The following is a 13,951-nucleotide window of genomic DNA, read 5'->3' as shown; positions in this document are numbered from 1 at the left end:
CTCTCCTTTTGTTTTCTTCTTTACTTTGCTTTTCTTTTCTTACATTTTCTTGTGAAGTAGCCACACCCAAAACCTCCAACTCTCTCTCAATTTATTTATTTTCTTTTCTTTTGTTTTCTTTTTTACTTTCTTTCATTTTCTCACAAACCAAACAGGTTGGGTTTAGGGTTAGTGGTTAGGGTTAGGTTCTGGTGAGGTTAAGTCCATATTAGGTTAGGTTTGCTTGGGTTTTGGGTTGGGATGACTTAGGTAGGTAAGTTAACTCAGGTTGAATAGATCGACTCGGTTCAAGTAATTTGACATGGGTATTTGAGTAAATTGACCTAGGTCGGGTTTAGTTGACTTAGGTATTTGGGTTTAGTTTAATCGAGTTTCGGGTTTGAGTTGATTGGAGTTTGGGTTGGATTGTTCTGGGTCAAGTACGTAGAGACCTGAAAAATAATAATAATAATAATAATAATAATAATAATAATAATAAAAATAAAATAAGTAAGAAAAATGAGAATTTGGTTTGGCACAGGCCAAACCATCGACGAATTTGGGTGAGTTCAAAAAATCGCTGATAGTTTTGAGTTACTACAACCTGGTAAGGGTAAAACAGTAAAAAAAGATTTAGTTAAAAACCAATCCGTCGACGATTTTGCCCCGGGTACAAAACCTATAAATAGGTTTCAATTCATTTTTTAGGTTAAAACTTATTCCTCTTCCTCTCTCTCTCTCTCTCTCTCTCTCTCTCTCTCTCTCTCTCTCTCTCTCTCCTCTCAATTTTTTCGCTCGGTTTAAGCCCGAATCAAAGGAGAAATGTCATATCGGGATCGTGGCAATGTTTCTCTACAATTTAACCAGAGCGGTTTCATGAGTTAGGCTTCCCAGGCACCACTCCAAAACTAGGGTATGTAAGATGTTTTAAAGTTTAATCAGTTATTGAGAGTGTGTGGGCTTAGGAAGTATTTAATGGTTATTATTAATTTGGGGTTGAGTTGATTAAATTAGGGTATATGGATACAGGGTTTTGTACGAATGCCGTAGGCACTGTTTAGGACCCCTGCCGGCATATCTTCAGGAATCAAGTAAAAGGAATAAATTATGTTAGGTACTTTGAAAATTAACTCAATTAATTGAAAGTATAAGAATATTAAAAAAACTGTATATATAGTTTTCTAACATATCATGCATTTGAAAAATACTGGTTGAATTATCATGTATTTTTCTAGGCAAATATTATTTTATGAAATATCATTTAAAATTTGTGTGCCATAAGAAATGTAATTTATGCTGGTTTATGATGAAATGTGATATATATTGGTCTGTGGAAATATTGAAAATACAGATATGATATTTTGATAATGAAAATGTGATTTATACAGATATGATAATTTGATATTGAGAAATGTGATATATATATATATATATATATATACATAATTTTTTATACTGAGGAATGAAATGACAAAAATGATAATGGTTATAATGAAATTACTGTGGAATTGTGGAAATGAGAACCCTAATGGACTAGTGATGTATATGAGAGCATGGTACCGTTGCTAGGATATGAGTCAGTGCAACCACACTTCTCAGGGAAAGTGTTGGTATTCGCAGTTGATTAGGCCTGCGGAGAGATGTTGACCGCTCTTGGGTTCGGACCAGGCTGCGGTGGGTCAATCGTACTATAGAAGAGAATTATTTTGACTTAGCCTGGTAGGCTTGCCATGGTTTAAGTCCCGCCTTCAGGCCGCACAATCCGGTCATGTGGGGTGATTACATGACGGTGATGTATGTTTGTCCTTAAGATGATTGCTCATTATAGACATGATAAATCAACATTTACAGACATGTTGGGTTTTAGACCTAGGAAAACGTATTGAGCAAGTACATATTTTTAAGAAAAATATATGGTTGCAAATGTATATATATGTATATGGATAAGAGCACAGTTATTATGATTTCTCAATTAAATTTAATTATTTAATGAATATGTTTCTAAAACCCTAAATCTCATTTGCCACACACTGATAATAATTTATTCCCTTACTGAGAGATATCTCACCCCTATAAATTCCAACATTTCAGGGAATATAGGAAACCATACTTGAGCACTCCAGGGAAGGGATAGACTGTGTTGCCCAGGGTGAGTTCTAGTGTGACCTCGGGGTGTGTAAGGACGTATTCTGTGTTTTTGGGAATGGATTATGGATGTATTATGTTTTGGGATTTGTGTATGTATTTCGGAGATTGTAGTACTTTGGTATTGTATATGGGATGTATGTATATTATGCTTCCGCTGTGTTGTAGTATAACTTATGGACTTTTGTATTCGGTTACCCACTTGGGGGTTGGGTGGTATATACATGGCATCAGGGTTTTATGTAAATATATATAAATAGTAGAATTTTCAGGTCGTCACAAAGTATGTTGAATTGGGCTGGGTTATCTAATCCCAGGTGTTTGGATAGGTTGACTCAGGTCAGGTTTAGTTCACTGAGGTATTCAGGTAAAGTTAACCAGATTTCAGGTTTGGTTGACTTGGGTTTGGGTTTGTTGACTCAATTTTTGGCTTCAGTTAATTGGGTTTTCGGTCTAGTTAAATAGGTTAAGGGGTTTGGTTTGAAATGGGCTATTGGTGAAACAAAAAAACCAAGTTGTTCAATTACATGAATGCTAAACTAGCACCCCACCCCAATACACAATCGATTGAATATTCGGGATCACTGTATTGCAATAATCAGTGTCAATCAAGCAACCCAATTCTATTTTTGAAATTAATCAAATTTTCCTTTCAAGATACTACAATCCCACTCAAAAGCACGCCCTAACACCATTTTTCAACAACATATATCCATCATTAATAATGTAATAGGTCCTAATTTCAACCCACTTTATAGCACTTAAACAACCACTCAGTTGATGATTCAAATAGCATTCACAAAATTTGATTAATTTTCCTATAATTCAATAAGGGAAAAAGGAAACTCCTTACCTTTAAAGCTTCTCTACTGTAATGACCCTAAAAGTAATATGTATGGAAGTGTAAAAAAAAATTAAAATTAAAATTATAAATTAATTAATTAATTAATTAAAAACAATTATTATTGTATTAAATTAATTGAATAAACAAATTAAGTGAAAAATATTATAATGATAATAAAACGTATTAGAATAAAGAGATATATATATATATATATATATATATATATATATATATATATATATATATATATGATGCAATCTTCTTGAACAATGAGGAAGATTGGAAATTGAATTTCAATTTCCAACAATAGAAGCCCCTCTCCCCCCCTACGGAAGGCTCTCTCTCTCTCTCTTTCATCCTCTCTTCTCACTCTTTCTCTCTCTTCACTCTCACTTTCTCTCTTATCGATTTCCTTCTCCAAATGTATGTCGATCGAAGAACAGAAAATACCATTGAATTCCAAATTCGACCTCCAACAGTTTAATTGGAGTGGATTTGTTGTAGAAGCGTCATAAGCACCACTCCAGGGATAAGGTCTCTCTCTCTCTCTCTCTCTCTCTCTCTCTCTCTCTCTCTCTCTCTCTCGCTCTCTCTCTTCAATTTCTCTTCAGATCTTCGATTAAATTGACTATTAGACGCAATATCAGGGTCCTAGCTTCCATCCTCGTTGTTTTAATCGGAGTGGATTTGTGATTTGAGCTTCCTAGGCACCACTCGTGGGATTAGGTAAGGAGAATAAATTATGTTAATTATTTTAGAAATTCACCCGGTTAAATCATGGTATATAATTACTGGAATATTGTATATGGATTTCTGAGTAATTTTATGGGTATTAAAATTATGGTTTATTTATTAAATTGTAGTATTTGATTAAATTAGATTTCTAAAAATATTTTAAAATTAAGTCAAACTGCAGGGATTTGATTAAATTAAATTTTTGGGAATATTTTGGAATTAAGTCAAACTGCAGGGATTTGATCAGATTGAGTTTTGGAAATATTTTTGGAGTTAAATTAAATTGTCGGGCTTTGATTAGATTGGGGTTTTGGTAATATGTTGGAAATTAAATTTAAATGTAGGAAGTGGATCATACCCGCATTTTTTGTTGGAATTTAATCGGTTAATTAGAGTGTATGAACCTAGGGATGTTTAAATGGTTATAATTATGGGATTGAGCTGATTGAACTAGGAAAATATGATTTCAGGGTTTCAAGCTCCGAACGCTACAAGCGTTGGTTTAGGGATCTTAGCAGACACCTTATCAGTAAGCAGGTAAGGGGAATAAATTATAACATATATTTTTGGGAATTAACTGATTGAAATAAAGTATGTGAAAATGAAAATGTTATATATAGTTTTGGGAATATAATGATATGTATATTTTCCGATGATTACTATATTATGAGTTATCATTCAAAAATTGTGTGGCATGAGGAAATGATGATATGAGATATACATATATGCTTTTATACAGAAATGAAGATTTGTGATGTATACAGATATGTATTTTATTAGATATGATGATATGAGATGCACATATATGATTTTATACAATAATGAAGTTATGAGATATACATATATGCTTTTATACAGAAATGAAGATTTGTGATGTATACAGATATGTATTTTATTAGATATGATGATATGAGATACACAGATATGAATACAACAATGAAGTTATGAGATATACAGATATGCTTTTATATAGAAATGAAGATTTGTGATGTATACAGATATCCATTTGATTAGATATGAGGATATGAGATACACAAATATGATTTTATACAATAACGAAGTTTTGAGATATATAGATATGCCTTTATACAAAAATGAAGTTTTGTGATGTATACAGATGTAGTGACCCGAAGAATAATAATATTTAAATAATAAAGAGGGAGAGAAATGGAAACAGCAACAGAAGGAGGTAGCCGACTTCGTCGACGATATTGCATTTTAGAGGTAAAATTTTTAAGAAAATTTTCAAGGCCTCATCGACGAACACAGGGATTTCGTCGACGAGGGTACTTCAGGATCTCGTCAACGAGGTCCCATCTTGCCGACGAGAAGATACCGAGAAGGATTTATGAGAAGTCTGAAATTCATCGACGAAGGTGCAGGTTCGTTGACGAACTTCCTACAAGACTCGTCAACAAGGTGACGTGGCTCGTCGACGAATCCCGTAGTATAAATAGTGCTTAAACTCAATTTTTACGCAGAATTTCAGCGTAGACTCTCTCCCTCTTCTCTCCTATAGCCTTTCCCTCTTCTCTCTTCGATTCTGGCCCCATCGTTTGCCAGATCAACGATCTGAGGCCACCACGACGCTCCTGGCGGAGTTCTCTTCAAGTTTGTTGGGACAGATCGTCGGTGGGATCGAGTCGAATTTATTCTCCGAATCAAGGTAAAGCCTTTTAATCAAATTTTGGCCTTCTTTCAGTTGTAGGAAATTATGTAGGCAAAGAAATATTGATATTCTGTTCTGGCAAATGTTGTTTTTAGGATGTTGAGTGGAGAACCTTGCGGGTGTAGGACCCGCTACAGTAAGGGGATTTTAGTAGAAATCAGGTAAGGGAAATATCCTATGCTAGGTTATTCGAGTATGATTTTAGTATAAAATTATATATATTCTACCAAAGTATTATTCACAACAAAGATTTATACAGTTTATCAAGTATGATTAATATGTTCTAAAATTACTGTGTGGCTTGAAAATATAGATATAGTATAAAAACATGTTTTACAGTATTTTTCAGAGATGTGTTTTACAGAATATACAGACAGTGAATGTATTTTACGGAAATTAAAAAAATACCATGATTATACTGTTTTACAGTACCATGACATATAGATTTACAGTTAATTACATAAACACAGTTTATATAGATACGGTTTTCTACAATATCATGATTTATACAGTTATTACAGAATCATGGTAAAACAGATAGTTGTATATAGAGATGTATTATATAATATCAGATTCTGTTAGATCATACAGTTATAGAGCACGGTACCGTGGCTATATACAGTATATAGAGTGCAACCACCTATTCAGATAATACGTGGTATGAAGGTCGATCGCATAGAGCCCACGAGTGGACAGGCTCCCCATCAGATATAGGTAGAGGAGGACTGATCAGACCTATGGGGTATAGTGATCTATTCTTGGTTAGCTAGCCAGGGTAGATCCCGCCTACGGGCCACACAACCCTATCATGAGTTGTTAAATCATGACACACAGTTATCCACAGAGAAGATTTCAGTTATTACTATGTTTATACAAATTTACAGCTAGAGACAGAATATATATATAGTTATTAGAAGTATTTTGAGTAGAAGCCTAAAATATAGAAATGTTGAGCAACAGATAAAAGATGATGATTTATATTAATGGTATTGTAACTCATTTGCCACACACTAGCAATAGCATATTTCATCTTACTGAGCGTTAGCACATCCCAATTACTTTAACATTTTTTAGGTGATCCAGGTAGGCGAGCAGATCAGACTCGCAGATAGAAGGGCCTCAATATTGCCCTAATATTAGAGTGAGTATTTTTGGGAGTATTTTTGTATAGTCCTAGCCATTTGAGGATATTTCTGGAGAACAATCATATATGTATATTTTGGGAAATAATTTAGCACTCTGGTATTGTATATAATTACATATAGTTATGTTTATTTGATTTATACTTCTCACTGCTTAGGTTGATGATTAGGTTTAATCTAGTGTGGTATCAAAGCATTTTAAATGTTATAGTATAAAATAAAATAAAAACCCAGTTAAATAGCAAGTCGTTACAATTGATATGTATTTTATTAGATATGATGATATGAGATACACATATATGATTTTATACAATAATGAAGTTATGAGATATACAAATATGATAATATGAGATATATTGATATGTTTTATACAAATATGAAGATATGTGATATACATATATGTTTTACACATAAATAATGGAATGTGATATATAAATATGCTTTATATGGAAATGATGATATGATGATATGAAATACACACAAATATGTGTTATACTGATGTGATGAAATGAAATGTATACTGATATGATGAGAATTATACAGAAATAATGAGAATTATATAGACATGATGAGATATACAAACATGGTGAAATATGAACACAGATATGTGGAAATGAGAACCCTGATGGACCGGAGATATATAGAGAGCACGGTACCATTGCTAGCATATGTGTTAGTGCAACCGCAGTCTTAGATAGAGTGTGGCAAAGACAGTCGATTGGGCTTGTGAAGAGTAGAGTTACCCCATGGGATCCAGACCAGGATTGGGTAGGCCAATCGTACTACAGATGCATACAGTTTTGATCTAACTTGATAGGCCAACCACGGTTAGGTCCTGCCTTCAGGCCGCATAATCCGGTCATATGGGGTGAATACATGACGATGTGATATGAATGTGCTCAGGATGATTCCTCATTACAGACACGATAATTATGTTATAGATATGATAAACAACCATGGGCTATAGACACGTCGTGTTATTTATTGGTGGATGCCCATGAGTTAGAACGTGTTGTGTTATATATTGGTGGATACTCATGAGCTAGAACTTGAATATGAGAAATGAAAGCTTGTGAAACTATGTTTATATATATATGATTATGAGTACACATCTGTATGTTTTTCTCAATTGATATAATTATTTAAATGAATGTATTATGATACACTAAAACTTATGTTACCACACACTGTCAACAATTTATTCCTTCTTATTGAGAGCTGTCTCATTCCTATAAATTTAACATTTCAAGGAATACCAGGAATCAAGTTTAGAAAGCTCTAGGGCAGGTCTGGTTGGCTGTGTGTAAAAGGTGAGTATTGGTGAGATATGTCATGTGAGTAATGCTATTTTGGGGACTCTTGGTATTGTATTAAAGTCTAGATCTAGAGAGAGAGAATTACTGATGTGTTTTGATGATGCTTGCACTCTGGTATTGTGTTTGGGATTGTATACATATTTGTTTCCGCTGCTTGGTATTTTTATAAGCGTTGGACAGATTATCTGGTACCCCACTTTGGGTCTGATCATGTTGATATATGGTATCAGAGATATTTGATAGATGATTGATTATTTTTGTTCATTATTGGAAAAATAAAATGGTAGAAAAAAAATTAGGGCATGACATCTACACTACCCCTAATGGTTCTTCCTTCTTAATTTCTCTGCTTCCAACCCCTTTGAGATGATTGTTTCCTTCTTTCTTCTCAAACTTCTTGAAGATGCAAGATTTTTCAACTTTGGTTCTACATGAGCCCTCCTTCTATGTTCCTCCTATTTGCATCCTTCTCTTCTTCACTTTCATTTTCTACTCACTTTTACTTTAGTAATACTCACAAGTATTCTCTCTCTCAGTCCTCTATTTGTCACTCTCTTCTATTGCTCCATTAGCACTCTACTCTCTATCTCACCTGAATGGCTCCTCCCCCTCTTCAATTTCCTCCCCTCTATTTATAGTCCAAACACGAAAGAGAAATCCCATGATTTAAGTGATTTCCCTCATTGAGTTCCTTCTTTTCAATTGACAGCCTACCATCTTTGGGTTGCTTGGGTAACCATTTTGCTGCAGATAGCATGGAACTGCAGGTTAGGACAGTTGGGAGAAGTTGCTGGCAGGGTTTGATTGAGGAATGCAGGGAATTTAATAAGGGGAGCTGGGTTTAAAAATTGATTTGGATTGGCTTGATTTTTATTGGGCTGGAACTAACTCTAAAAATGTGGGCTTTGTGCTAGCAGGAGATGGAGTTGAGGCTCAAAGAATGAAGAAGTTGGAGCAATTTTTTTCTTCTTCTTTTTATTTATTTTTCAGCCTAAGAGAGGAGTGTTAGAAAACTAGGTGAGAATGACACAGTAGGAAAAGACCATAGAGGATACCCCAATTTAACCATGATTTTTACCAAATTTCAAGAAGAATAAAGAAAATTTTATTTGTTAAAAATTTGGCACATTTTTTTTTTTAAAAAAACCTCTTAAATTTTTTTTTTTAAAGGTTGAAATGTAATGCTGCTCATTTCACTATATATAAGGCCCCGATAAAATTAGGTGTTTACACATCCTTAGCTTATGTTAAATTTTTGGTATAGAACTAGTCAAGAGGGAGAAAGTAGCCCATTTACATTGTATGAGGCCAATAGGTTCACCACATGTTTTAGTAGTGGCTAAGGAACAAAAAGAATTGACTAGTCCTTTTTTTCTTAATTTTCCTTTTTTGTTATGTCATTCTCTTTATTTAGAGTATTGTGGTCTTTTAAATAGTCAATATGTCTTTTATAGATGACAATCCAACTATGGTACGAAAAAACTATCATAACTAGTCTAGTTTAGTATTATTTAATTTAATCCAATCTCATAAGCCTTTGTCATCAAAATAAATGCACCATAAAATCATATGACAAAAAGGACAAGTTCCATGTCTAGCTAATAGGGAATAATTTCGGCACAAATTTGGTTCTACGAGCCAAGCAATTTTGGATATAATTGGATTCGCATTTGAATATGAATCATAAATTACTTTAATCCTTTAGGAACGTAGCTTTGATTATGTGTGAGACATGATTTGGAAGCCAAATAGAGTTATATAGTGAAGGACAAGGAACATTGAGAAATATGCATTTCTCCTTTAGGGGCAAAAATCACTATTGGAGCTTCTAAGTGGATCTCTTAGTGAATCATCAATTGAAAGATCTTTGGTTTGATTAGAATTGATTCAATGCCAACTAAGAAGTTTACTAAATAAGGTAGCATCATTGAGTTTTAAACCATGAGTCTAACCTCTATTCAAAGGCTATGAATATGGTAAAAAAAAAAAAATGAAGCATAAATAAATGAGAGTAGCTATGATATCTCAATATATTCCCAATCGTACATTGATTATGAATAGAATAACTTTGTTAGTTACAAGTTTAGATGAGTTTAGTACCCAACAATTAGGCGAAAACATCTTAAACTAATTGATTGGCTAAGAAGTTCTTTCATTAGTGCACTTTTGTAGTGACCCGGAAAATAATAAGAATAAGGAAATAAAGAAAAAAAAATGGGATTTTTGGTTTGGTGTGGACCAAACCGTCAATGGTTTGGTGTGGACCAAACCGTCAATGGTTTGGTGGGGGTGCAGAAAAACCGTTGACAATTTTGTTATTACCGTAGCTGGGTTAAAGGTAAACGGTGAAAACTGGTTTGGTTAAAGACCAAACCATTAACGGTTTTAAAGAAGCCTAAGAAAACCGTCGACGGTTTTTACCAAGGACAAGACACTATTTAAGGGTTGCATGTCATTTTTCTTTTAAAATTACAAAAGCGCTCTCTCTCTCTCTCTCTCTCTCTCTCTCTCTCTCTCTCTCTCTCTCTCTCTCTCTCTCTCTCTCTCTCTCTCTCATTTTCTCACTCCAAACACCCCAAATCAACGATACGACTCCGTATCTAAGGCCTAGAGGCGATCCTCATCATTTTAACTGGGGCAGAATTGTGTTTGGAGGATCCCAAGCACCACCCCAAAACTGAGGTAAGGAAGTGATTAAGGTGTTGATTGGTGGTTTAATTGATTTAATGGGTGTATAGGTATAGAAATGTGAATATGAACATTATTTGGGGTTGAACTGATAAAATTGGGATTTTTGGAATAGAGGATTTTGGTACGAACACCGCAGGCACGGGTTTAGGGTCTCTGTGGGCGTTTCCTCAGGGAATGAGGTAAGAGTAATAAATAGTTTATTGTTTGATGTTTCATTGATTAATTAGAGTATGTGGGTCCAGGAAAATGTGAATGTGATATTATTTTGAAGGATACATGATTTTAGGGTTTTTGATTTCTAAATGCCACGAGAATGAGTATAGAGTTTAGCCAGGCCTCACAATAATCAGGTAAGGGGAATAAGTTAAGCCAGTAAATTTTAGAAATGTTAGTAATTAAAGTATAACATGTGTTGATGGGATTTCAGCCTATGATTTTTTGGATATTATAGAATATAAAAATTTAGAGTATAGATTATGATTTTTCATGTGTTATATATTTGTGAATGTTTAGAAATTGGGTTTCAGAAATACCCTATAGACGATGTTTTATTATTATACAACAGAGAATATGGTTTTCCCATATAGTAGTAAAATACAATTTTCTCATACTAATATAGTGTTATGACTTTTACCCTAAAATGTGTGGCATGAGAAATACGAGTTTTAGTATAGAATTTTAATTCCGAATTTTATACAACCTAAGCCATTCTGAGTTTTACCCTAAAATGTGTGGCAAGAGAAATACTAGTTTTAGTATAGAATTTTAATTCAGAATTTTATACAACTTCTACATAACCATGATTATATACAATTTTTTTACAGAACCATGATTATATACAGCTTTTATAGAACCATGATGTTATACAGTTATTACAGAATCATGATATGCAGTTATTATAGAATCATGGTATACAATTTATACAGAATCATGGTAAAACATTAATATATAGTAATAGTATTAGATAGTTTCAGAACCCTGATGGAATAGAGTAGATTATAGAGCATGGTACCGTAGCTAACACAGTATAGATAGTGCAACCACATATCTCAGATAGAGTGTTGTGTTGATAGTCAATTGTGCCTCAATGAAGAGTAGAGTAGCTCCTTGGCAGTCCGGACCAGGCTTAGCTGGCCACTCATACTACAGACATATTACAGTTTGACTTGACCTGGTAAGCCAACCATAGTTTTAAGTCCAACCCACAGGTTGCACAACCCGATCATGCGGAGTTAATTCATGATTATAGTTATCCATCCAGGGAGACTTTCATAGTTATGTAAATAAATGTATATAGTTTTACAGAGAACATGAACTATCTATTACAGTTAAAAGTATGTTCAATAGAAAGTTTATTTTAAAAGGCATAGGTGTGAGTTATGATATGTTTTACATTGAAATATTATCACAGTTACAGTTGAATGAATAATTATGTTATTCAAGTAAAACTCATTTGCCACACACTAGTTGTAACTTATTTCGTCTTTCTGAGAGGTGTCTCGCCCAGAATTCCAAACATTTCATGTGATCCAGATAGGCGTGCGGAGCGAGCTCCTAGATAGAGGAGACTTTACTATTGCCCTCACTGAAGGGTAAGTGTTGTATTAGGAGATGTATTTTGAGTAGTCCCTAGGAGTTTTAGTGGATTTTTTGGGAGATGTATATGTATGTTTTGGGAAATACTAAAACTCTGGTATTGTAAAAAAAGTTAAAGTATTTTTGTTTTCCGCTGCATAGATGGTATGTTTTATAAACAAATTTCCTTGGTACCATTGTAAGAACCCGAGCCGTAGTATGTGGGTTTAATATTTGAAAGACGAGTAAAAAGGTAACTACGTAGACTTCGTCGACGAGGCCATCATTCGTCGACGAAGGTTGAAGGCTCCTCGTCGACGAAGTTTAGACGCTCGTCGACGAGGCCACCATCTCGTCGATGAAGGTAATGGCGGACTCGTCGACAAGGATGCCAATTTGTCAACGAATCCACTCGAGTCAAGGGCTATAAATATCAGTTTCCATTGCTTCTAAACTATGTAACCTCAAACTATCCTCTCCCTCTCTCTCTAGAACTTGAAGAACTCTCTCTCTCTAGTTTTCTTCATTGTTCGTCGCTAGATTCATAAATCCAACATTACTGCGAGGATCAAGGAAGGATTCTCTACGTTTCTAGTGAATCAGAATCTCATTTTGAGCGTTTTTGGGTTTTAGGCTAAAATCAAGGTAAGGCTCGGTTTCGTTTCTAATTCAAAATATGAGTAGTAGTATGAATTGTAAGCATGTATTGTAATGTGGTTTGTAGGTTTTGGAGTCTCGGTTCGTAGTTTTGGGGACTGTAGAGCTTATAGTTGGAATTCGGGTTAAGGTAAGGGGATTCAGTTTATATCAGTTTATTTTCGAAATCAGGATCGGTAAGCTTGTATGCTACGATTGTATATATGTTTTGGTAACTTATTTGGGGAAATCTATTGGATAAAATACGAAATTTTTTGGGTTACAATTTTCGAGAAAATTTGGGGATTTCAAGTATCATCTCTACCTTATTTGGAAAACTGTTGGTTTTTTTTAAACTGTATTATTGAGATGACTGTTATCCATATTTGCATAAACTGCACTTGAAATGGAAAACGATATGATTTTCCGTAAACCAAATAAGTGTGGTATGTATGGTTGTATGTAAATGTTACAGGAACTTTGTAAAACAGTTATGTGACGGCTTATTATCGTACTTTGATATGTATAGGGGTATGAGCTCCAAAATGATTCCAGGTTTTGTGAAATCGGCTAGTGGCGGCTAATTACCGTACCCCAAAATAGCTATGTGGCAGCTAATTACCGTACGCTGCGCCATGTACCAGTGTGAAAATCGTGGGCAAGAGTATCCGACTCTATATCCGAGGGTGTGAAATATCACTACGTATCCCGTCTGGTCACCGACGGGTGTGAGCTACACAGTATTGACAACGTAATCACCAAGTTTAGGTTTCATGGAGTAGTTGCGTGTTGGCAATGTAATCGTTGTGGAACTTTGGATTCATGGAGTAGTTGCGTACTATTGTGAGCTGCATCGTATTGGCAATGTAATCGCTTGAAACTTCGGGTTTCATAGCGTAGTTTCGTATTAGTGTGACGACACTGACCGTATGTTTTGGTATCGTATGTACTGGAATGCATTTGTGAAATTAATGGAACTGTATGAAACTGTATAGAATTGTATGGAAATGTTTTCGAACTGTATCATATTGTATAGTGTTATGTTTTACGTAAAATAACACTGGTATGCGACACACTAATATAACCTGCTTTCTTCCTTACTGAGAGGTGTCTCACCCCGAATGTACGTACAATGTTTTCAGGTCCATCAGGTAGCTGTATTTAGCATCCTAGCAATTGGAAGCGGGGGTGTCGTTAGCTACTGTTAGTGCCTGTTTAG

The sequence above is a fragment of the Malania oleifera genome, chromosome 3, assembly GCF_029873635.1.
Source record: "Malania oleifera isolate guangnan ecotype guangnan chromosome 3, ASM2987363v1, whole genome shotgun sequence".
Classification (NCBI taxonomy): Eukaryota; Viridiplantae; Streptophyta; class Magnoliopsida; order Santalales; family Ximeniaceae; genus Malania; species Malania oleifera.
Note: the sequence above shows the minus strand (reverse complement) of the source record.